We start from the raw sequence: 25,222 nt of genomic DNA on the forward strand, positions 1-25,222 counted from the left end.
GCATCCCTTTTGTGCGCTGTTAAGCTGCTGCTGTGTTGCACACCAGAAGTGGCTGCCTTTCAGTGGTGAGTGAAATCATCCCTAGCTGTATAATAATAAGCACATGCATTTAGTGTACTGGGTGTCAGCCATCCCACTCACATAGCTGTCATTAGGCAGATGTTAGATCTAATATAGTTGGCTAAATGTGTGCTGACCTTGGTGATCAAAGGTTCAGTCTCTGGTGATGATTAATGCTAGAAGCAACTTTTGCCCTGAAGCATCCTCAAATATCTTACAAAACCACAGGAGTGCAACAGCCACATGGCAAATGGCACAAATGGGGGAGGAGGGAGATTTTGGCCAAGTGCCACAGAACAAACCTCTCTTTTTTACAAGAGCTGTTAGTTATTGCCAGGACCCTGATCTTTAATTGTCCCACTGAAGACACTAATCTGCAATAAGCTGCCTGGTTATATCTACCTCACAGCAGCAAAGACATCAGGTTCCTTCATATAACACCAGGTGTGAGCATCCGGAGGACCGTTCGGTAAAGGAGACAAGGGCTTTACCAGACACCCGCTGCGCTATGCTAACTGCTCAGGTGCATGCTCTTACCCCATGGTAAGTGGAAGTAAACCACCATAACATATTTCTTTTTTCATTGGGGTCCAAGCTACCATGGCTTAGGTTCCACATACCATGAGGCAGTTATCCGAGTAACAAGCCTGATAAAGCTCCTTCTCCTTTGAGTGTAGTAAACTGATTGTGTGTCCCTATCCTTAGTTCCCTGCCCTGTAAGACTACCTGTGCAACTAATGCTGCTGTTCCCTACTATCTAGCTCAGGAGTAGATGCCATTTAGAAGTGTCTGAAGTGCTATATAAAGGACACGATGCTCTGCCGAGACAAGCTGAGTCGGCCTTTGCTTATCAATGCCATACAAAAAAGTATTAAAAATAAGGCCCCTATTCTTCTGTGCTGAGGAGCCTACCAGAAGAGAACTGGATCCCATGGCTCTAGAACAGTCATTGCACAAATGGATGTTGAGGGCTTTGCCACAGTACACCTTTAAGATGCTGGGGAATGAAAAACAGAGGCCCTTCCACCCATCCTTCCCAAGGATGAATGTCAAGGGGACTGACTAGGGAGAGGAAGAGTCATGGGACGTGTATGGGCTGCTTCACAAGTCCAAGTAACTTTACTTTAAATCCAAACGTTCTGAATACGAGTAATAGTATTTCCCATCATGATGTATGAATTTGCACTGAATGTATTGAATACACTGACATATGGCTTTGCATTGCCCAGAATTATGTGTAACACATACTTATTTTCTGATGCAGAGAGAGAGACAGGCACAATATTCACATTGCTGGAGCTGGAGGCTCTTCTGGCAGGTATAACCCCGGCTCTACCTACAATGATGCAGCTTCTGTGAGTGACGGCTGCGGGTCAGCCCTTCATGTTCTTAATTGTCCTCAGGATGCAGGTGATAACTGGTAAATGGCGAAGTAGAAGCTAGTTATCTGTGAGTGTGTCTTTTCTTCCTTTCAGTTTCCTTTCCTCCTTAGTCATGCAGTCTCTTTCATGCTTCTTGCCTGCTGCCTTTTCTTCTTACTACATAAAAAGCTCAATGTCTGCCCAGATCTGAAAGAACTTCACTGAGAAAGGAACTATCTAAATTTTGTAATACCTTGTAAGCCTAGAGAAAAATACCAGATCATTCCCTTAATAAGCAATCTGGAAAGGAGAAAAAATGGTGCTATTTTCAGCTTTCATGATGCATAAAAAAAGCTTACAAGACCACCTCTTTTTTTCCCCCTGTTCCCTATTCTCCATTAGAAACTTGGCTTCCCTGTTTTTTTCTGAATGACTCTACAGGCAGCTGTAGGTTTGTACAATTAAAATTGAGAGAAGGGCTTTTTCCAGGCTGCTTAAAATTCTGTCCTATTTGTTTCAGTTCACACCTCTTCTCTCATGCCTGAATAAACAGTGGGAGAGAATATGAGTTTGTAAAAGAATTAAAAATACAGTGGTATTTACTCCTTCCATTAAAGCCTGGGAGAGCTCACAGAAATGAAAGATGGTATTCCTGAAATGGCTAGTGTGAAAATACCAAGGAAGGAGGGAAACATTAGAAGATCCCATAAGTGTACTGTGTACATATTTAAAAAGAATCAGACAGACAAAGAAAAAAGCCCCTCCTTTCAGAAATATTTTAGGTTACCTTACTGGAAGAATTCTTTAGCCAAGGAGCGAAAGGTATCAGGTTGTGTCATCACAACAGTTGCCGTCTCCCATGATCTTTCTTTGAGTCTTGATTTAACGATTTTGGTGCAAATAATGTTAGTGGCATGACAAAAATGGGCAGCTCTGAACATGGTACTTGTAAACTCAGCTGTTGCTCTCCAAACTTTGTTAGGAGATGGGAAGGGGGAAACTTCAATAGCCAGGTGGAGGGGGTAGATTGAAAGACTTCTTCACTCTGATCTTGAGAGTTGCCACGTTTCAGTTGTTTTCCTCCTGTCCTCTGTTTGCCTCCCAGGCAGCCCAGAGTTTAACTTGGCAGCTCCCAAAGTCAGCTTGTTTACTTTCACATCCACCCCGTTACACAATATATCAAAAGTCGTAGGTTTGCTTTTCAAAAAAGCCATGAAACCTACAAAATCCATGCCAGAAATGTATCTTTAACGACACTGATGAGCTAATAGCTGTGCCCGTGTTTGCAATAGACTGGTAGGTGTGTTGTGATTTCGTGGGGAACTGACCTCATGCTGACTCACTGAGGAATAACACGGTCTTAGTAGCCCAATGAAGATGGACGTCCTTTTCCATGGATCACTGGCCAGAAAAGGAGAAGTTTGCCTATTTGCTCCCAATGTTTCTGCTGTGGCATTTGCCTGCCCAGGAGAAGCGCCACTGAACAAAATACAGCTGCGCCTCTGCAGAACGTCTGAGGGCTTGTGTCAACTGGGGAAATATAGTGCTTTCAAAATCGATTTAGCTAAAGTAGGATTATGCTTGGTTTAACCCTCGATGTTCACATTGACACATTTAAAAACATGCTAGCTGGTTAACCTCATATTGAGAGATGATGCAGTCCTAATATGAGGCCTAAATTAACCACAATCAGTTAACATGCTTTAAAAAAAGGATTGTTGCCTATATTAAAGGCTAAGTTGTATTTACTATGATGGTAATGTTGGCTGTTAGTTACTGGGAATTCATGACTAACATTTTGAAAGGCTAATCTAACACGATACTCAGGGCCCAAGGGGAGTTCATCCCAACAAGAAGCAAGGGGGGCAAGAGTGTCCGAAAGCCCCCCTGGCTCACCAAGGGCGTCCAGGAATGCCTGATTGCCAAAAAGGTGATGTACACCCAGTGGAAGGGGGGTACTATCTCCAAAGAGGAGTATACCTCCTCTGCTCGGGCCTGTAGGGGGCTGTCAGGAAAGCTAAGGTGGACATAGAGCTAGGACTAGCGTCCAAGATCAAGGATAATAAAAAGTCCTTTTTCAAATATATAGGGAGGATGAAGAAGGCACCGGGTAATGTGGGGCCCCTGCAAAGTACGCTGGGCAATCTGGTGGTTGCGTCAGAGGAGAAAGCGGACCTCTTTAACCAATTCTTCACTTCCATTTTCTTGTTCAGGGACCGGGACTTCCCCGCTGGGATGTCAGACGGACTCGAGGGGAACGCCTCCAGACCTCAGGCTGGGGAGGACCGGGTTAGAGAGCTTCTGGAGGGGCTGGATGCGTTCAAGTCAGTGGGTCCAGATGCTCTCCACCCCAGGGTGTTGAGGGAGCTAGCTGGGGTTATTGCAGGGCCCTTGGCACGGCTTTACAAGTGCTCGTGGTGCTCGGGCCAGGTGCCAGATGACTGGAAGATAGCTAACGTGGTCCCCATCTTCAAAAAAGGGAAGAGGGAGGACCCGGGCAACTATAGGCCCGTCAGTCTTACCTTTATCCTTGGGAAACTCTTTGAGAAGATCCTCAAGGAGCACATCTGTGATGGGCCGGCTTCAGGGGTGATGGTCAAGGGCAACCAGCACAGTTTCATTAGGGGCAGGTCATGTCAGACCAACCTGATCGCCTTTTATGATCAGGTCACAAAGGCACTGGATGCAGGTGTCGCCATAGACGTAGTCTTTCTAGACTTCAGCAAGGCCTTTGACACCGTCTCCCACCCCATCCTCATTAAAAAACTAGGCGACTGCGGCATTGATGCCTACACAGTCAGATGGATTGCAGATTGGCTGAAGGGTCGTACTCAGAGGGTGGTGGTGGACGGGTCATATTCAACCTGGGGGGAAGTGGGCAGCGGAGTCCCCCAGGGCTCGGTCCTTGGGCCTGCGCTATTCAATTTCTTCATCAGCGATTTGGATGACGGGGTGAAATACAACCTGTTTAAATTCGCTGATGATACCAAAATTTGGGGTGAGGTGAGCACGCTGGTAGGGAGGGAAAGATTGCAGCAAGATCTGGATAGGTTACAGGGGTGGGCTGACATAAACAGGATGCGTTTCAATACTGACAAGTGCAGGGTGCTGCACTTAGGCAGTAGTAACCAGCAGCACACTTATAGAATGGGAAACTCCCTTCTTGAGAGCACAGAGGCAGAAAGGGATCTTGGAGTCATTATTGACTCCAAGATGAACACGGGCCGACAATGCGAGGTCACTGTTGGCAGGGCTAACCGGACCTTGTCATGCATCCACAGGTGCATCTCAAGTAGATCCAGGGAGGTGATCCTCCCCCTCTATGCGACGCTGGTCAGGCCACAGCTGGAGGACTGCATCCAGTTCTGTGCGCCCCATTTCAGGAGGGATGTGGACAACATGGAGAGGGTCCAGAGGAGGGCCACCCGCATGATCCGGGGACAACAGAGCAAACCCTACATTGAAAGACTGCGGGACCTAAATCTGTTCAGCCTTCACAAGAGAAGGCTGAGGGGGGACCTGGTGACCGTCTATAAACTCACTAGGGGGGACCTGAAGGGTTTGGGGGAGACACTGTTTCCACTAGCACCCCCTGGCATGACAAGGAACAATGGCCACAAGTTGTTGGAGAGGAGGTTTAGATTAGACATCCGCAAGAACTTCTTCACTGTCAGGGTGTCTAGGAGCTGGAACCAACTTCCTAGGAAAGTGGTGCTGGCTCCTACCCTGGGGGTCTTTAAGAAGAGGCTTGATGCCTACCTGGCTGGAGTCATTTGAGTCCAGTTTTTTCTCCCGCCCAGGCGGGGGTCGGACTTGAAGATCTGCAAGGTCCCTTCCGACCCGGCTGCTATGATTCTATGAATTTTTTCTCTGTTGCAGAGCTGCAGCTATTCAAAATGGAGTACATTCACAGTATCTAGCTTCACACAATCCTTTTTACAACTAATTTTTATACCAATAACATATAGTCTAATAGAATTAGCTCACAGATCTCGAAAGAAATACCCCAGAAATCCCACAGTCCTGGGCACACAAAACATTCTTGCTGGTAACCATCTGGCATTTTAAAAAGAGGAGACAGAGAAGGGCAAGATATACACAATTTATATGTTTCAGTGGTAAGGAAAAAGGTCATTTACTAGACAACTAAAAAAAGAAGCTAAATTGAATCCCATGCAAAGTTTAGCCAGGCTCTTGACAAAAGGGAGTTTGGCTGACTACTAAGGATGATGGGAATTTGGCTGACTACTTAGGATGACTTATTCTAATAAGCCTACAAGCTAAAATAGACATCCAGAAATAATTTACACTATTGTTAACAGTAGATACAATATCTGTTAATATTTTTCTATAACAGTGCATTGTCTCAGTATAAATATACCTTGATATTTAAAGCCAAGTAATTGGGTAGATTAAATATGAATGCGGAATCCAGAAATCCTACTCCTTTCTTCCTAGATATTATTGAACCTGTTGCTAACATAGTTTCCTTTCCATATAATAAAACACTTGCTTGTTTCATAAGGATGAAGTTCATCATACTGAAGGGTGGCAGAAGGCAGGGCAGGTGCCACCTTAGAGACTGATTTGTGCCACCTTGCCCTTCCTTCAGTCTGACTTCAGACTAACACAGCTAAGCACCAAGTTTCATATAAAAAAGTAAAATAACTAGGATTTTCTTGTCTTTTGAGCTTCCACTTGGGTTCTCAAGATTAGTAATAAACACTTGCCAGTACTTACCTGCATTTTCCATTGGTTGTTTGCTGTTGGTTTCTTTTTCTGTTGCTCCTTTATTTGCTTTTTTGTCATTTTAATGTACCATTGTTCAGTTAACCTCCCAGTAAATCCATGACCTTACTTCTAATGGAAACATCTTGTAAAATTTCTCCTCCTGAGGAAAAATATCTCGTTAACAGATTTATTGTATCTTGTCTTGTACTTGATTTTGTTTGGAATAATAACAGTCCTTGAGGTGCATCAGACCTCAAGTTATCCCAACTCCTTTTAGCTTTCAGGATGAGAGATGATTCAGAATAAGCAAAAAAAGTTTTAAAACAGTCGTAGCTCCCCAGTAGTAATAAATATATTTAGCATAAATACAGCAAGTTGGATTTTTTGTGCAATATACAAACAGAAATTAATTAACTCTCCGAATTCCCCTTGTGTAATATGTTATAATCTACATTCAGATGAAGTAATTGAGGAAGAAAGATAAAGTGATTTACCTAAAGAAACATGAAATCAATGCTAGATCTGGGATTAAAACTCAAGTTTTTGACTTCTAGCTCTTGGCTTGTTTCTTCAGTACAATACCCAGTTCTTGGCTTGCAGCTGCATCGAGCTGTTTCTCCTTGTTTCTAACAGCTAAATTGCATTAAAAGCAATGCAAAATGTGTGAAATATGTTCCCTATATGAACGGTTCTCAAGTAGGGGACCAGGGCACCCTGGGGTGCCATGAGATCTTTTGAAGAGTACCATGAGGTGTGAGGAGCTAAGTGCAGGCTCAGGCTCCTCCGTGCCCCCACTGCTTGGCCCCTCTGCAAGGAGGTAAGCACTGTATTAAATAAATTTAGTATTTAGTTTTTGACATGGCATGTTGCTCAGTTCACAGAGGATTGGGGGGATGGGACCTCCAGTCAAAATGGTGTGCCTGAGTCTTAAAAAAGGTTGAGAATCATTGCCCTATATATTTTTTGTAAGCAGCTGTCACAGCAGTATTGTACAACTGTGGCCAGTATTGCACATCTGAGGTGGTTTGCATGATTGTGAATGGGAGGTAAAGTGTTCATTGGATGGCATCTAGGGTGGCCATCATAGAGCACATTCCGGTTTTCTACTACTCTGTCCTCTAATGACACAAAACTTGATGCCTTTATATTTCATATCAGGTTTCATGTCAATAGAGGACAGAGGACAACCGGACTGTCCTCTATAATGGCCACCCTAATGGCATCTGTATTAAAGATTTGCTCTCCCAGTCATTACAGAAGTCATTGAGATGACGTCTCCAGGCTGACTGGAGAAAATGACTCTGTTGATTCTCCTGTTAAAGGATGTAGGTTCAGATAAGGCAGCAGGAGGGCACACAAGCCCCCATGGCTTTTACCAAAAGCATCCGGGAATGTCTCCTAGCTAAAAGGGAGGTGTATACCCAATGGAAAGGAAGGGCCATCACCAGGGAGGACTATACTGCAGTTGCTCGGGGATGCAGGGGGCAGTTAGGAAGGCCAAGGCAGAGATGGAACTGGGACTAGCTTCCCAGATTAAGGACAACAAGAAGTCCTTTTTTAAATACATAGGGGGTAAAAAGAAGGTACTGGGTAACGTGGGGCCCCTGCAGGACATGTTAGGAAATTTGGTCATCACACCAGATGACAAAGCCAACATATTTAATGATTTCTTTGCCTCCATTTCCCTAAGCAGGGACCAGAACAGTCACACCCCACTCTGGGCCCCCCTCATGCCCCAGGGGAGGCGCACCTAGGCCAAGGGTTAGTGAGGAACTAGTTAGGGAGCTTCTGGAGGGACTGGATGTATTCAAGTCAGCTGGTCCAGATGATCTCCACCCTGGAGTGCTGAGGGAATTGGCTGAGGTCATTGCGGGACCCCTGGCACGGCTTTATGAGCACTCGTGGTGCTCTGGTGTGGTGCCAGAGGACTGGAAGAGGGCCATTGTGGTTCCCATCTTCAAAAAGGGGAAGAAGGAGGACCCATGAAACTATAGGCCAGTTAGTCTTACCTCGATCCTGGGCAAGCTTTTTGAGAGAATTATCCTGGCACATGTCCATGAGGGGCCAGCAGGGGAGATTATGCTTAGGGGCAACCAACACGGGTTCGTTAGCGGCAGGTCCTGTCAGACCAACCTGGTGGCCTTCTACGACCAGGTCACCAAGTCCTTAGATGCAGGGGTGGCAGTGGACGTTGTCTTCCTGGACTTTTGGAAGGCCTTCGACACTGTCTCTCACCCTGTTCTCATTAAGAAACTGGGGTTCTGTGGTGTCGACACCCACACAGTCAAATGGGTCGCCAACTGGCTGGAGGGCTGCACCCAGGGAGTGGTGGTGGATGGGTCATTTTCAACCTGGAGAGATATGGGCAGTAGGGTCCCCCAGGGCTCGGGCACTGTTCAACATCTTCATCAGTGACTTGGACGAGGGGGTAAAAAACAACCTGTTTAAATTTGCTGATGACACTAAGATGTGGGGGGATGTGGGCATGCTAGAAGGGAGGAATAGTTTGCAATCTGACCTAGACAGGCTACAGGGGTGGGTGGATGAGAACAGGCTGGGATTCAACACTGACAAGTGCAAGGTGCTGCACCTGGGGAGGAAGAACCGGCACCATACCTACAGGCTGGGGAACTCCCTTCTCGTCAGGGCAGAGGCGGAAAAGGATCTTGGAGTCATCATTGACTCCAAGATGAACATGGGCCGGCAGTGTGGAGAGGCAGTCAGGAAGGCCAACCGCACCTTATCATGCATCCACAGATGCATCTCGAGCAGGTCCAAGGAGGTGATCCTCCCCCTCCACGCGGCACTGGTCAGGCCGCAGCTGGAGTACTGCGTCCAGTTCTGGGCACCGCACTTCAAGAGGGATGCGGACAGCATGGAGAGGGTCCAGAGGAGGCCACTCACATGATCAGGGGTCAGCAGGGCAGGCCCTACGAGGAGAGGCTACGGGACCTGAACCTGTTCAGCCTCCACAAGAGAAGGCTGAGGGGGATCTAGTGGCCTGTTACAAAGTAGTCAGGGGGGACCAGCAGGCATTGGGGGAGTCCCTGTTCCCCCGAGCACCGCCAGCAGTGACCAGGAATAACGGTCACAAGCTGGCAGAGGGTAGATTTAGGCTAGATATCAGGAGGCGCGACTTCACAGTCAGGGTGGCTAGGGTCTGGAACCAGCTTCCAAGAGAAGTGGTGCAGGCTCCTACCCTGGGGGTCTTTAAGAGGAGGTTAGATGAACACCTTTCTGGGGTCGTTTGACCCCAGTACTCTTTCCTGCCATGGCAGGGGGTCGGACTAGATGATCTAGTCCGAAACAGGTAAGCGATGGGGGACGGGGCATTGCTGAGACTAGGGGGTCAGTGGGCACAACCGTTGAAGGCCTCAAATGCCTCTACACGAATGCTCGAAGTATGGGGAAGAAGCAGGAGGAACTCGCCCTCCTCCTAGCTGTCACCAGCCCTGACATAGTAGGGATCACAGAAACGTGGTGGGACTCATCGCATGACTGGGCGGTGAGTGTCAAGGGCTATAGGCTATACAGGAAGGACAGGATAGGAAGGAAAGGTGGAGGAGTAGCACTCTACATCAAGGAGGAATATACTTCCTCGTTAATTAGCAAGGGGGTAGAGGGGGGGCACTCTGAGGTGCTCTGGGTTAGAGTAAAAGGCAGTCCAGGGGAGAGAGACTTAACGGTGGGAGTCTACTATAGACCTCCCAACCAGGGAGAAGAGCTCGACCAGGAATTCTTAGGTCAGCTTACAGAGGCAGTGAGGGCTAAGGATGTGGTCATCATGGGGGACCTGAACTTCCCAGACATCTGCTGGGAGGAGCAGTCAGCCAAGTCTGATCGCTCACATCGGTTCTTAGCCAGAGTGCAGGACCTCCATCTAACCCAGGAGGTGCACAGTCCCACCAGGGGAGACGCCTTGTTGGACCTGGTGCTGGCCACGGGTGATGACCTGGTGAGGGGGCTGCGGGTGATGGGCCACCTGGGAGACAGCGATCATCGCTTGCTGGAATTCACCATCCAGCGTAAGGTTGCAAAGGGCTGCAGCAAGGCAACAGCCCTAGACTTTAGGAGGGCTGACTTCAACAAGCTAAGGAGGATCGTTGGGGAAGCGCTGAGGACCCAGAGGGGAAGGGAATCGGATGTCGAAGGTGAGTGGTTGCTCCTTAAGGAGACGATCCTCCATGCCCAAAGGGAGGTAATCCCAACAAGGGTCAAAGGGAGCAGGAGGGCACATAAACCCCCATGGCTCACTAAGAGCATCCGGGAATGTCTCCTTGCTAAAAGGGAGGCATATACCCAATGGAGAGATGGGGTCATCGCCAAGAAGGACTATGTTATAGTCGCCCGAAGATGTAGGGGGGCAGTCAGGAGGGCCAAGGCAGAGTTGGAGATAGGACTAGCTTCCCGGATTAAGGACAATAAGAAGTCCTTCTTCAAATACATAGGGGGTAAAAAGAGGGTCCCGGGTAATGTGGGGCCCCTGCAGGACATGATGGGCAACTTAGTCATCACGCCAGATGACAAAGCTAACATATTTAACGATTTCTTTGCCTCTGTCTTCCTAAGTAGGGACCAGTTCAGCCACCTCCCTGCTGGGCCCCCCTCGGGCCCCGAGAGAGACACGCCTGGGCCAAGGGTTAGCGAGGAGTTAGTTAGGGTACTTCTGGAGAGGCTGGACGTGTTCAAGTCCGCTGGTCCGGACGATCTTCACCCTAGGGTTCTACAGGAACTGGCTGAGGTCATTGCGGGACCCCTGGCGCGGCTCTATGAGCACTCGTGGTGCTCTGGCGAGGTGCCGGAGGACTGGAAGAGGGCCAATGTGGTCCCTATCTTCAAAAAGGGAAAAAAAGAGGACCCGGGAAATTACAGGCCAGTTAGTCTGACCTCAATCCCGGGTAAGCTCTTTGAAAAAATTATCCTGGCACACATCCAGGAGGGCCTTGCGGGGGAATGCATGCTCAGGGGCAACCAACATGGGTTCATCAGTGGCAGGTCTTGTCAGACCAACCTGGTGGCCTTTTACGATCAGGTCACCAAATCATTAGACGCAGGGGTTGCTGTGGATGTAGTCTTTTTGGACTTCCGGAAGGCTTTCGACACTGTCTCTCACCCTGTCCTCATCAAAAAGCTGGGAGACTGTGGTGTCGATGCCCACACGGTCAAATGGGTCGCCAACTGGTTGGAGGGCCGCACCCAGAGGGTGGTAGTGGATGGGTTCTTCTCGACCTGGAAGGACGTGGGCAGTGGGGTCCCCCAGGGCTCGGTCCTCGGGCCTGCACTGTTCAACATCTTCATCAGTGACTTGGATGAGGGGGTAGAAAGCACCCTGTTCAAGTTTGCTGATGACACTAAGATGTGGGGGGATGTGGGTGCACTAGAAGGGTGCAATAGGCTACAAACTGACCTTGACAGGTTGCAACGGTGGGCGGATGAGAATAGGATGGGGTTTAACACTGATAAGTGCAAGGTGTTGCACATGGGGAGGAAGAACCGGCACCACACTTACAGGTTGGGGAACTCCCCTCTTGCCAGCACGGAGACGGAAAAGGATCTTGGAGTCGTCATTGACTCCACGATGAACATGGGCCGGCAGTGTGGGGAGGCAGTCAAGAAGGCCAACCGTACCCTGTCATGCATCCACAGATGCATCTCGAGCAGGTCCAGGGAGGTGATCCTCCCCCTCTATGCGGCACTGGTCAGGCCGCAGCTGGAGTACTGCGTCCAGTTCTGGGCGCCACACTTCAAGAGGGACGTGGACAATATGGAAAGAGTTCAGAGGAGGGCCACTCGTATGATCAGGGGTCAGCAGGGCAGGCCTTATGAGGAGAGGCTACGGGACCTGAACCTGTTTAGCCTCCACAAGAGAAGGTTAAGGGGGGACCTTGTGGCCTGCTACAAACTAGTCAGGGGGGATCAGCAGGTATTGGGGGAGTCCCTGTTCCCCCGTGCGCTGCCAGGAGTGACCAGGAATAACGGTCACAAACTGGCGGAGGGTAAGTTTAGATTAGATATTAGGAGGCGCTACTTCACAGTCAGGGCGGCTAGGGCCTGGAACCAGCTTCCAGGGGAAGTGGTACAGGCTCCTAGCCTGGGGATTTTTAAAAGGAAGTTAGATGAGCACCTTGCCGGGGTCATCTGACCCCGGTGCTCTTTCCTGCTAAGGCAGGGGGTCGGACTAGATGATCTACCTAGGTCCCTTCCGACTCTAGCTACTATGAAACTATGAAACTATCTACTCAGGTCCCTTCCAACCCTAGGAACTATGCAAGTATAAGGTTCAATGAATAAGACTTTATTCAATGTTTTCTTCTGTCTCTGGAAAGTGTTTTCTCTTTTCTAAAAATGGGGATATTTCTTTCCCCTCAGTTTCATTTCTTCTTCTGTTGCTGGAGTTCAGAATTTTAGGTTCTAATTTTGTAGTGCTGGCATTGAAATTAAATGTTTCTTCTAGCTGCGCTTGTCTCATGACTGCAGCTTGCTATTATAAAGGGACAGAAAATTGCAGAAGGATGGAGCCTAACATGACTGCCCTGGCTAGAATGCCACCGTCACATCCAAACAGGGGGGAAATGGATGATCCTGAGCTCTGAGCACCACATACAGTGAAGCACATTCACACTGACATCCAGAAATGGGTCTGATTCTGATCTCACTTTTGATTCTCATCTCAGTTCAGCTTTGCTGAACTCAGTGTAGTTACACTTGAATTAGGAGGGAGATACTTATCCCCTAGTCTGAATCTATCTCCTGGCTTTCACCTCCACATCAAATACATCTTTCTCATTGTTTTAAGGACTGTCCTAACTTAGCCCTACCCTAGCTAGCTGACCCAGTACCTTTCACTGATGTCAGTCCCACCTTCTTTTCACCAGCCTTTCCCACCCACTAGACAGTTGCTCCCATAAAAACTTCCTTGTTTTCTTCTGCAAGGCCCACTGCCTAGAGCAGCAGTTCTCATCCTTTTCAGACTAACGGCACCCCTCAGAAAAAGCCAGCTCTTAGCTTTCACTCATTTTTAAACATGGAAAAATAGTAGCAATTCTTTTGTTGCAGCCAACTCTAAAATACCACATCAGGTTTATCTGTGAATGGTGTAGGTGTTTGCACACCTAACAGTGCTAATATTAAGCAGCACCCAGTGTCATCTTTACCAGGATCTTATTGTACTCCAGAGTGCCGCAACACTGGCTGAGAATCACTGATTAGAGAAAGCTTACTGGTAAGATCCCAGCAGCCATTGCTTTATCTTTTTTCAAATCCCGTTTTAAGACTCACATGCCTAGAAAACCCAGATATGCAAGTTGTGGCTATTCCATTTGTTCTTGTTTCATGTCTCTACTCTCACTCTTCCTCACCATCTCTGCAACAAAAAATGAAATTCAGTCCATGCAGCTAACAAAATTGGATCAACTTTTACCAAGTCCACTTGCTTGCACGTCATATCTCCACTCCTACCCTCCACCTAGCTTTTTAGTTTTAAGTCCTTCAGGCAGAGATTGTTTCTGTTGTGATTTTTCCAGTGGCCCACAATCCCAACTAGAACTCTTGGGGTCTAACACAATAAATAATAAGAAGAGGAAAGACTTAGACCGTGTTGTCACCCCACTCTCCCCACACTGTGGCCAGTTTTTAAGTGTAATGATGAGCCTGCTCTCATATTCACTCCACGCCTATATTTTCATTATGATTATGCACTTCTTTCTGAGAGGCCCCCAAAACTCTGCAAATCTCAATGAAACAAGACAGATCAGACTCCCTCCCCACCCTGAGAGAGCTGGCCTTCTCGGGTGCTGACATTTGTCATGTGATCAGTCCCCGAAAACACTCTACAGCTGTGCCTTGGCAGAAGTGCATGGCTGCAGTGCTTTAAAAGTGCTTGATTTCACAACAACTTAACCCTCATCTAATGAAGGTTCAGATCGAGGTGCTCCAAAGCGGAGCACCTTCATTAACTTGTGTCAGTTCCTTGCATGTGGAAGTTGGGCTGATGCAGACCAGTCCTGCCCCAGGTACTGTCTGCAGGATGGGAGTGGGGACAAAGGAGGAGAGGGAGCTCTGGACTGGGGTTTGCCCAGCCTGAGTGGAAAGGGGGGCAGGTGGATTGGAGCCCTACCACTTTGTGCCCCTCCCAGACCCCTTCCCTTACAAAGAGCTGCCTGGGGCTGGAGGGAGTGGGAGGAGGGTAACTGGAGGCAGGGGGTGCCATGTGTATGTGCACATGCACACATGAATGTAGCAGCCAGGCAACATGGAGAGCAGCTCCTGCAGCTACCTCCAGGTAAGTCAATGTGGGAGGGGGACAGAATGAGGCCCCCACAGTGAGGGAAGGAGGGAGTAGGGCAGGGCAGGGTGGGATTGGGGCTGCTGCCCAGCCAGGGCAGTGCATGGGGCCTGGGGCCAGGACAGGAATATATGGCTGTGGGGCCTGACAGGGGGGTGGGACAAAGTCACAGGTGGCTTGTCCAGGGGGCAGCAGGGGGGCTGCACACAGTCCTGGGCTGGAAGGTGGGAGGGCGTGTGCTCCCCAGATTTGTGCACAGGGCAGGAGCGGATGTGGGCTGCCCCCTGCATCTGTCCCACCCTTGTGGGCCATGCTGCCCACGGTGGGCAGAGGAGCTGGGCTCCACGCTTCACTCCAACAGCAGCAACCACTGCCTCCCACTGGTGGCAGCTGGGGCTTGGGTGCTGCTGGGGAAGGCAGGGGGCTGTAGGCCCTGGCCCTGGTCCTGTAGTCCTCGCTGCTGGGGACACCTCAGCTGTGGGGTGCAGCCAAATACATTAAGAGCTGCAAGTGCAGTCCACTATGGCGAACTGGTTGAGAACCACTGGTCTAAAAGCTTGAACCTGCTGAACACTTGGTCCCTGATCCATGCCCTTGATCCTGGAAGCAGAAGTCTTGAACTCAGTGAAACAAGCTACATGATTACAGTTAAGAGCTATGCTTGAGCCCCCTGCGGGTTTAGGTGCATGGTGATAGACTCAGATCACACTCTGAAGGGCTGTCCCCCTCCTTGTGACTATAATGGTTGCAGCAAGTAGAGGCCTCTAAGGTGAAGCCCCGTCTGGCATTGATGACGCATAGGGGGTGCACGCGGGTGCACATGCACCTCCTGAGTTCGGCTATGCACCCCCTGGAAGTGCCAGCTGCAAAACCAGAAGTGCCAGCGGAAGTGCATTTCTGGTTTCGCCACTGGTTCGGTGATCGGCAGCTGGGGGACCTCTCCCCTCCGGTGCCCCTGTAGACTCAGGAGGCACCAGTCGCCCATGCCCTCTGGTGTAAGAAAGAGGAAAGATTTGACTCCGTTAGGACCTTTAGAACTCACTTCCTCCCCATGTCTGTAACAATGGGAGGTTAATGCCCAACTTTACTGGGATAAAATAGTTAGGGAAGCTAATTAGTGAAGTCACCTGGGCTGAGGAGCTCAAGAACTAGGCCTGGAATCCTGCAGTCACAGGTGCTGAAACTCCCTGGACTTCGTGGCCCTGCAAGGGGAAAATAAACTAGTAAGGAAAGGTGCCAGCCAGAGCTGGAGAAATAACCACCTCAAGGAGGATACTAGGAGCAAGAAGAGAGCCTGTAAGGTATGGGAGAAAAAAGGACTGATTAGCAAAGAAGGCTATGTGTTGTTGGAGAAGTGTAGAGATAAACTGAAAATTGCTAAGAGTCAGGCCTTGCAAAGGGTATTGAAACATGTAGCAGAAGGATCTTCAGACACATAAATAAAAAGAGAGCACAGAAAGAAGAAATCTTTCTCATAATTTTTTTTCTATTTTCTTTTCACTTTCTCCATTGTGGATTTGGCGGAGTGAGCACAGTGAATATCTCCCAAGGGTTGTATGTTCTAGAAAAAAGGACAAGGAGTAACAGCCTTAAATTAAATCAAGAAAAATCTAGGTTGGGTATTTGGAAGAATTGTTTTCACTTTGAAGGTGGTTAAACATTGAAACAGTTTTTCTACAAAGGCTGTAAAACTTCTAGCCCTGCAAGTTGTTTAGAGTTGGCTAGACAAACGTTTGTCCAGGGATCATCCTGTCTTGGGTATGGGGGTGCTGTAGATGACCTCTGGAGATTTCTTCCAGCCTCATTTTCCTATGATTCTATGTTATGCGACAATTTCCCGCGGTCTTTATATAAGACTGGGAGCAGAAAGCAGATCAAGCAGAGGAAGGGGGTTGGGGTGGCCTTTGGGAGGGTGCAGGGCTACAGTTAACCCCCACTGAATTTAGATCATGGACATGGGCTGATCCAGGATTTCAGAAATGTTGGCGAAACACCCTGTGCTGTAGCTGTGCCCTGGTTCCCAGCCTGTCTCCACACATTAGGGTGGGCAGACTGTACTGCAGGAGCAGCAGCTTGGGCCTTTTTAAAAGTCCCTCAAACAGGCAACAATCTTCCCTTTCTCCCCCCCTTGCTCCCCTCTGTGCTCAGCAGAGTCTTCTCTTCCTGCTTCTCTCATTCCCCCCACTCCCCAGCCTGCTCCTGTTCTCAGCTGAGCTGGGGTGGGGGGTATCTCTGTGTTGTGGGGTGGGGGGAGAATTGCTACAGAGCAGCTCCTGACTTGCTGCAGCTGGACTGTGTGTAGAGCCAGGCTCAGCTCAGCTAGAGACAGCAGCTGTAGAGGTGGTATGAAACACTAGGGGGAACCAGGCAGAGGGCAGGGTCCCATCTGTTGCTGTCCCTGCCTGAGCCCAGCTCCAGGGGGAGCCCATTACAGTATTGCCAACTCATGATTTTTGGCATTGTTTTTAAAGTCTACACTTGAGGAATGGGAAAAACTTAGCTCTTTCATATATATATGTTTTTCACATTCCCAAAGTGTAGACTTTAAGAACAATGCCAAAAATCATGAGAGTTGGCAATACTGCCACTGGAGTGCACAGGAGCAGCTCTGGAGCCCTTGCCCCAGGGCAGCTGGACACAGAGGCAAGCATTGGCTGGGAGAGAGGAGGGGAGGGGAGAAAGGGGGATGTGCCACTGAGGACAGAGGGGGAGGGAGGTGGTGATTTTTTTTTTTTTTATTTGCTTCAAGGACTTAGAATAAAAGCTCCTTTTAAAAAAAAAAGTCCCTATCTGCTTCTCTCATGGCATAGTCAACTGAAAGCGGGGGTGGGATACTTCTATGCCAGTGTACTCCCCTGGATTGTCCTTAGAGAAATGCAGGAGTAAATCCTGCCAGAGGAAGCAACTGAATCCGCAACTCTGGAATGGCAGATGAACACTCTACCAGTTAAGCCACAGGGACCTCTAAGGGAGTACAAGCTGGATGAATGGACTGTAAGGTGGATAGAAAACTGGCTGGAGTACTGAGCTCAGTGGGCAGTAATCAATGGCTCAATGTCTAGTTGGCAGCTGGCGTCAAGTGAAGTGCCACAAGGGGTTGGTCCTGGGGCCAGTTTTGTTCACTGTCTTTTATCAATGACCTGGAAGATGGCATAGAGTGCACTCTCAGCAAGTCTGCGGATGACACCAAGCTGAGGGGAGTAGTAGATACACTGGAGGATAGGGCTAGGATTCAGAGTGACTTAGACAAATTGGAGGATTGGGCCAAAAGAAATCTCATGAGGTTCAACAAGGACAAGTGCAAAGTCTTGCACTTAGGACGGAACAATCCCATGCACTGATACAGGCTGGGGGCTGACTGGTTGGGTAGCAGCTCTTCAGAAAAGGACCTGGGGGTTACAGTGGACAATAAGCTGAATATGAGCCAACAGTATATCCTTGTTGCTACAAAGGCTAATGGCATACTGGGGTACATTGGTAGGAGTGTTGCCAGCAGGTCAAGCAAAGTGATTATTCCCCTCCTATTCAGCACTGGTGAGGCCACATCTGGAGGACTGTGTTCAGTTTTGGGGCCCCCCACTACAGAAGGGATGTGAGCAAATTGGAGAGAGTCCAGAGTCAGCTGCTCTGACCAGCTGTGCAATGCTCTGGGGACCAGCTGTGCAAAGCTCCCATCAGAGTTAATGAGTCCTTTTTCTGGTTTTTGTGTGTTGGGTAAGCTCCACACTGAAGTCAGCATTTGGGCATGTTTAAACTGAATTACCTAGAAATTTCCTTTCAGCCTTAAGATGATCAGTAACCATTATTTATCATTAGCACTAGCAGCCTAAAAACTTTTTTTAAAAGTAAAAAGATTGTTCAATTTGGTTTTAAAGGGGAACCACCACTTCTAGGCCTACAGTTTAAATTTTGGAAAAGTAAGATGTTCCAAACTGTAATGTCAATTAAAATATTGTAACTTATTGTATAAATTGTTGTATTTTAACTAGAATAACACTTGGAGGCCACTGAAGTATTGGGTCAGTATTGATAAACCTGATATTACACTACCATGCAATTGCAGCTAGAAGACCTTACATTTAAAACAAAAATAAAAGCAGGTATCAAATTAGGTGCGACTAGTTAAGGTGCATTAATGCATGTGTAGATGCGTTAGAACACATTAATGCAGTGACTTTAGTGCTGGGTCTGCCCAGCCCCAAAGGGCTGGCTGGAGCCAAGCCCTGGGACTGCTGGCTGGGAGTCTCCCTTTGCCCAGGCCTGGGCTGCCTCTGTGGTAGCCTCTAGCTGCAGCTGCAGGCTATAAAAGCCCACGGCCATTTTGTGCCCTGGGGCACACATCACAGGCTGTTTGGTACTGAAAGTCAGTGCCAACACATAGGGGGTGCACTGGGGTGCATGTGCACCACCTGAGAGTGCTGGTGCACCCCCTGATAGGCAGCATTCCCCACTTAGATGATGGGCGGGGGGTGGGTAGGAGTGCTGGTGCCCCCCTGAAAGTGCTGGCTGAGGAGTGAGGTCACCAGGAGAAGCACTGCTGGCCCTTCTGGGCGCACTGCTGGCACTTCCAGGTTGATGCATGTGACCGGTGGGGGGGACCCTACCCCAGTTGGCATGATCGGTCATGGGGGGACCCTTCCCCCATGGTCACTGACTGGCCACTGTGGGGGCAAGTTCCCCCCACTGACTCAGGAGGCACCAGTTGCCCATGTTGAAAGTCCTGTATGTCTCCTGGAAAGGACACAGGCTGCTGCGGCTAGTCCTGTGCACTAGACAGAGATCCTGCTTCGCCACAGGTGAGTGTTGCAAAGGGATTCAGTCTGCTGCTTTCCCTGCCCAGCCCTGGGATCTCTCTAGGGCTGCTGCCTGGCTGTCTCTGGCAGCAGGGCCAGCACCTGCTTCCTGCTGCTGCTCACCCCCAGCACTGTCTCCTGTGTTTGCAGGTGCTGTGCTACATTTGCCTCTTCTGCGCAGCTCACAGTCCCTGGTTGCACCCCTATGCTGGGTGCTGCAATCAGCTCTCCAGGGCTGGCCACACAAGGACAGCTACGCAGGTGCCCAGGTGTTGATACCTCACTGGAGGAGGGACCCTTGGGTGTTCAGCCCCACTTACCTTCCTGGCTGCTGCACCCATTGGCAGCTCAGGGAGCCCTAGTTAGCTGCTGCCTCAATTGCTCTGCACCTCCAGCCCCCACCACAAGGAGTGGCCATCCAGGACAACACTGGCTGTCACCAGCACCAGTCCCTCCCTGGGGCCTGCCTCTGGCTGGGCACTGGCCCACCAGACATCATGGGCCATGGACACCAGGTGCAGCTGGTTGCCATCCCCAACAGGGAGGCCTGCACCAAGCCGCCAGCCTCACCAGCCCCAAACACGAGGCAAGTCCTACACTGGAGGGAAGGCCCTCCCAGTCCCTGTCCTGCCACTGTCCTTGGTTCTGACCCTTGCCCCTGGACCCAGCCTCTGCCCCTGCTCCTGTCCTGCCCTCCTCCCTGCCTGGTCTGCCTGCATTTCCCCAGCCCTAGATTTCTGTTCCCCACCTCCCCCAGCACACAGAGTGTCAGAACACAGGTCAAAACTATCGAGCAGTCCATGTCCCTGCAGCTGGGCAGGCACAGGCCATTCACACCCCAAGGAAGGTGTTGATGTTGGCAGCAATTTCCTCCTTGGTAGCAGGGAGCTGGGACATGTAGCACTGCCACAGGGAGCCCTCCAGCTGGTTGCAGAGGTTGCGGGGCAGGTCAGGCTTGGTCCCCACACCATCATAGCTCAAGGTCCCGAACCAGGACTGCAGGTGTGCCCAGGGCACCAGCAGCATCAGCAGGGCATAGCAGCTCTCATACCCCTCAGCCTGCACAAACAGCTCATCATGCACTGGCTTGGGCACATGCAGCAGGGGCATGTTCAAAGCACATAAAGGTGTTTTGTTTCACCCGTGTGTATATCCTGAGAGTGGTATTGGGGTGGGCAGAGAGTAGGTGGTGTGTAGGTGCTGGGCAGGAAGACTGTAGTGGGGAGTGAAGGAGGAGGGGGTCATGTAGGGCCTCCCACAGCCAGTTCCCTGGCCCTACTGGTAGGTGCATGGCTGTCCTGGGGCTTGGGTGCGGGCTGCTGGGGCCAGCTGGGTCAGCACCATGGCCAGAAGAAGTGCAGGGTCCTGGCCATTGCTGGCAGGGGCTTGGCTGAAGAAGCGGGGCACTGGATGCTGCTGGCAAGGGCTGGGGCAGGGGCAGCCCTGGTGCAGAGATGCTGGGTGGGCAAGGAAGGATCTGGAGGCAGCTTCTGAGCAGGGAAGGGACTTGCAAGAGATCAGAGCTCCCAAGATGGCTACCGGGTGCTGGCAGCTGGATCTGGCTTCAACATGGCTGCCAAGTGCTAGCAGACATGTGTCTGGAGGCTGGCACTCCCCCCAGTGGCCACTGGGGCACATGACAGGGCTGAAGTAACTTGGACTAACATTAGTCTCAAGTCTCAGCATGTGTAGACACCTGCCAAAAACCACTTAATGCGCATTAGTTTAATGCACATTAAATTTAAGCACACTTATTTGCACATGTAGATGCACCCAGACTATCAGAGAAGGATAGCCCAGGTTTGAGCCCAGCCTAGCCTCTGGGAGAAGGGATTCAAGTCCTTGTGCCATCATTTACTTCTTGTGTGATCTAGGACTAGCACTCAGCTCCACCTACAAATGAGGAACCTCTTGAGATAACAGCACTTCCCTGCTTTACAGAAGTGTTGTGAGAACAAACACTTCAATTATAAGGTACTCAGAAATGATGGCCTTGTGGGAGAGCTGTAAGAGATACCACTGAAAAGCAGGGGATGTTTGTATTCCTGTCAGGTGGTAGTATAGTAGAAGTTGCTTTGAGTGATTCCAGGCCTGTGAAAAGCCAGTACAATAAAGGGCACCCCCACCCAAGTCAGCGGTGCTGATGCAGGAGGGAGGCCGAGTGAGGGGTGGGGGAAAGGGGCCAGTGGAGTGCAGCTGCCCAGGCAGGCAGCCCCACCCCTTGCTCATCCCTGTCCCCAGCTGCCATGCTGCAGCCACATGGCAGCTATCAGCCTGCCCACCACTGCCTGTGTGCCCATGAGGAGCTACTGTTGGAGCGATTGTGACACCCCTGGCATGGCTGCATTGCTAGCTCTGGTGGGGGGGAAGGAAGGGACAGGGGGAGCATGGCTTCCTGGGCAGGTGGCCCCATCCCTAGCTTGGTCCCCAGCACTGTGGGCATCTCCCTGGCCTCATCATGGGGGGCAGGGAATGTGCACCCATGCTGCTCAGCCTAGCTCCTCCTGAGCAGTGGCTGGAGGTCGGGGATTGATGGAGTGGGGTGTGGTGGGGGTAGAGCACTGCTGGGCATGTGTGCATGTGAGTGTAGCACTCCCCAGAAGTCCCCCCTGGTGCTCCCCTGCCCTTCGCATCCTGGGGAATCACCCACATCACCCACCAGCCAGCTCTGGATGTACTAATTTCATATGCTGCTTCTTGATTGCACTGAATGGTGTCAGCAGACAGACAGACATCATGGCCACCAAGAAGTGTAGAACAGATGACTTTTACCTCAAAAGCAGAAGATTTACTGCAATTTAAAGCAGATTTTTTTTTTCTTTAACTGTGTGAATAGGAGGCTGTTAGAATTGCTGGAAAGAGCTGCTATAGAGACACATGGCTTCAGGCACTATGACAGTGTATTACATAGAGCCTCTTACATCTTTTTTTTCCTTCCTTCAGGATTTTCAGAGATGTGGGCAGATTTTGCAACTAAACTGTCTAGATTGGTTGTTGAGTAGCCCCATTTAGAGTAGTATTGTCTATACCTTGTGACAGGTACTACAACTGCTAGGATGCAAAGTGTGTTTGAGGTCTCCATAGAAATACATCACTCTCTATCTGCCCATAACATCACAGATTCAGTGCACCTACGACACTTCTCTAAGAAAACGGCGAGCAAGGGAGGACAACCAGCAAGAAGGCGAAAGAACTACATGTCTACAAAGCTACCAGTTCTCTAAACACTGTTTAAATGCACATGCTTGGAGACGCCAGGAAAATATAACCCATGTTACCATCAGGTTAGCAGAGCTATGAAAACTGCCAGTCAACAAATGGAGCCCAGTCTTTGTGTCACAGTATTTCAGAGGTGAATTGAACAATTGATTTTTGGTTTGGTTTGGTTTTGTTGTTTTTTATAGGCAAGTATTGTGGGACTAACATTTTCCTGAAATACTAGGAAAGCCTTCTTTCAGTTCCTTTAGAATAGTAAACTTTGCAATTGTATTGTATAGCGCCCCAAGGACATGCTTGCTTTGTTTTTAGTTTGAGCTATTTGTTTCTTGTTTGTTCTGACAAAAGTGAAAACAGCACAAAAAGCAGGAGGCTGAAGCCTGGCATGTTGAATGTTTAATCAGGAATTTGCCAGAGACCTTATATGGACATCTCGGGGCAGAGGTGGGACTTGAGGAAATTCCTGCTAGGCAGAAGTGAAACTTTCATGAAGGGCTAAAATAAAATCCCTGATTACTGCTTTGCCAATGCCACAAGACTATGACTTCTATCCTGGACTTGGAATAGTTAATGAAGTCTCAAGAGGTGAACGAATGGGTGGAAGGATAATTTAAAGGGTATCAGCACTAAGATTGCTCGCCATCCTGAAATCCATATTACAGATTCAAACTGGATGTGTCTCGAGTGTTACGAAGTCATGTCATTGTGTCACAAGGCAGTGCCCTGGCACAATGCTTTGGCTTTCCTCAGTGTACAATGGGTGATCCTGAAGTCATCTGGAGTTTTGCCATTGACTTCAGTGGAAGTAGGATTTTGTCCCAAGACTGTGTCAATGACCAACACTATCACAGTTGATGCAATGCAACGGCATGATGACGTAAGCATTGCAATGTGGGTATTTGGCTTCATGGTATGAAAGCAAATAGCAACCATAATGGCCTGCCAAGAAAAGCAAAGGGTTGGCAGAAGAAATGGGCCACTACATTTTTATAAATTATACTCTGAATGCATGATCAGTTTCTGTACATATTGCTGATTGATTTACTTGCTTTGAAATTGAATCAGTATATATTAAAAAAAACAACCCTAAAAGGACACACTGGTCACAGTAATAGTCTTCAGTCCAGCAATTGTCTTCTCCAACTGAAAGTCCCACGAGGGAGAGAAATCCTTCTTTCTTCTCCAGGACTACAGGAAAATGTTCTTTATGTTTAGGTGCTGACTCTGAACCATGCGCTAAATGCAGAGATACTGAACCAGATAAGGAGATAATGGATATGATCTAAGAATAAAAAACATAACAGATATTTCACAAGCTGCATTTCACAGGAGTGACAAATTCACTTTTCTCCCATCCAACCCAGATTAAATGTTGATTTAATCACAAAGGCCTGTCTTGATCTCGCATCCATGGTGTCAGTAGCCTTCTCCACTGGGATTGGGAGGGATGATTGTGGGTGGGCTCTTGTTCCCCAAGTAGCAGCTCTAGCTGGGCACAAGACAGAGCACAGGCTACACAAGAGAGGTGACAGGGCTCCAGCCAACGCACGCATTTCTCAGATCTCCCAGAGGAATGCTAGCTGCATTGGGCATAACTTCTCCTAAGGCAGCACAGGTCTCTCTGCACTCCCAGTGCAGATTTGAGGAGTTTATTCCCCTGTATGAAGTAGTGATGATGTCACCCTCATGCACAATGTTTCATGTATTTCCAGTAGAGGCAGGCTTTCAGAGCATTTCTACAGCCAAACACCAAGGATACCACATCCCAGAAGTGGGATACAGAGATGCCTTTTCAAGAAGAATCTTAGATTTTCTTTGACTTCACTGGATATATGAGACTAGTCACTAACCCCGTGTGTGTGTAAGATTATACATGCTCATATAAATTCAGTGAGAATCTATCCCATAAACGGTTCCACTGATGTCCATGGTACTTGTCCCTGACCCATGGGTGTGGAATTGCTCACAGTCACAAGAAGTTGAAGACTTAAAACTGAGGTTAGCAGTGCGGTAGGATGCTGTCCACAGTATGTTGATGACTTAGTGAGCTACTAGTCTATGGGTTTTTTTACCACCAGGAATGAGAACTGCACAAATCTAAACCTTTGTGTTCTGACAATTGTTACTTTAAAGCCCTGTGATCAAAAGTGTCTCTGGTATCACAGAGCTGAAGTCACTGATGTTATATGGGCTGAATTTTTCTCTCCATCCTTTTACATTCATTTAGGTTAGAAACACAGATTGTATTTCATATTCAGCAGCATTTACATGCCTCTTAAACATTATGACTTAGTTGTAAAACTAAAGCGTATACTACATACTGCGGGCCCACTGTGCTTTCACCTAATTCCTTCCATCTTTACAAAGTTGTAAGTCCATTAACTTCAGTGGGTACACAGCTAATTTACACTGGGTCCATAGGATGCAGAACACAATCGGATTTTATGATGAAGGGTTGCTTGCACTGTTGAACACTAGGAGGAGCTCTTGTAATAAAGAAAGGAGGCGATGCCACTTAAGTACTTATGGCAGAAGGCAAGTTTTTATGAACAAAGTCAGGACATGAGAGACAATGAAATATATGGCTGAGAACAGTTTATGATTAGACTCGTGCTCTTGATCTGTAAAACTCAACTTTGTGTGATTAATTTGGCTAAGGAAAGAACACTTGTGTAGGCAAGTAGGTTAGTGACTAGTCTCATGATGCACTGAAGGCCAATAAAATAATGGGACATATATGTTCATTGTCCTTCTGGGTGGCCAGCCCACAGCTATAC

The 25,222-nt window shown here is 48.8% G+C and overlaps 1 long non-coding RNA gene across 1 annotated transcript in view; it reads left to right on the plus strand.

The window, feature by feature from the left end:
* Positions 1-440: 440 nt before the first annotated feature.
* The window catches only part of LOC149872292 (uncharacterized), a 39,093-nt gene continuing 14,311 nt past the window's right edge, over positions 441-25,222 (plus strand). The window contains exons 1-2 of the long non-coding RNA XR_016440613.1: positions 441-603; positions 1,325-1,480. This is a non-coding gene — a long non-coding RNA (uncharacterized LOC149872292). The remainder of the gene's footprint in view (positions 604-1,324; positions 1,481-25,222) is intronic.

This window comes from Crocodylus siamensis, chromosome 2 (assembly GCF_052110815.1).
Source record: "Crocodylus siamensis isolate JL-2025a chromosome 2, ASM5211081v1, whole genome shotgun sequence".
Taxonomy (NCBI): Eukaryota; Metazoa; Chordata; order Crocodylia; family Crocodylidae; genus Crocodylus; species Crocodylus siamensis.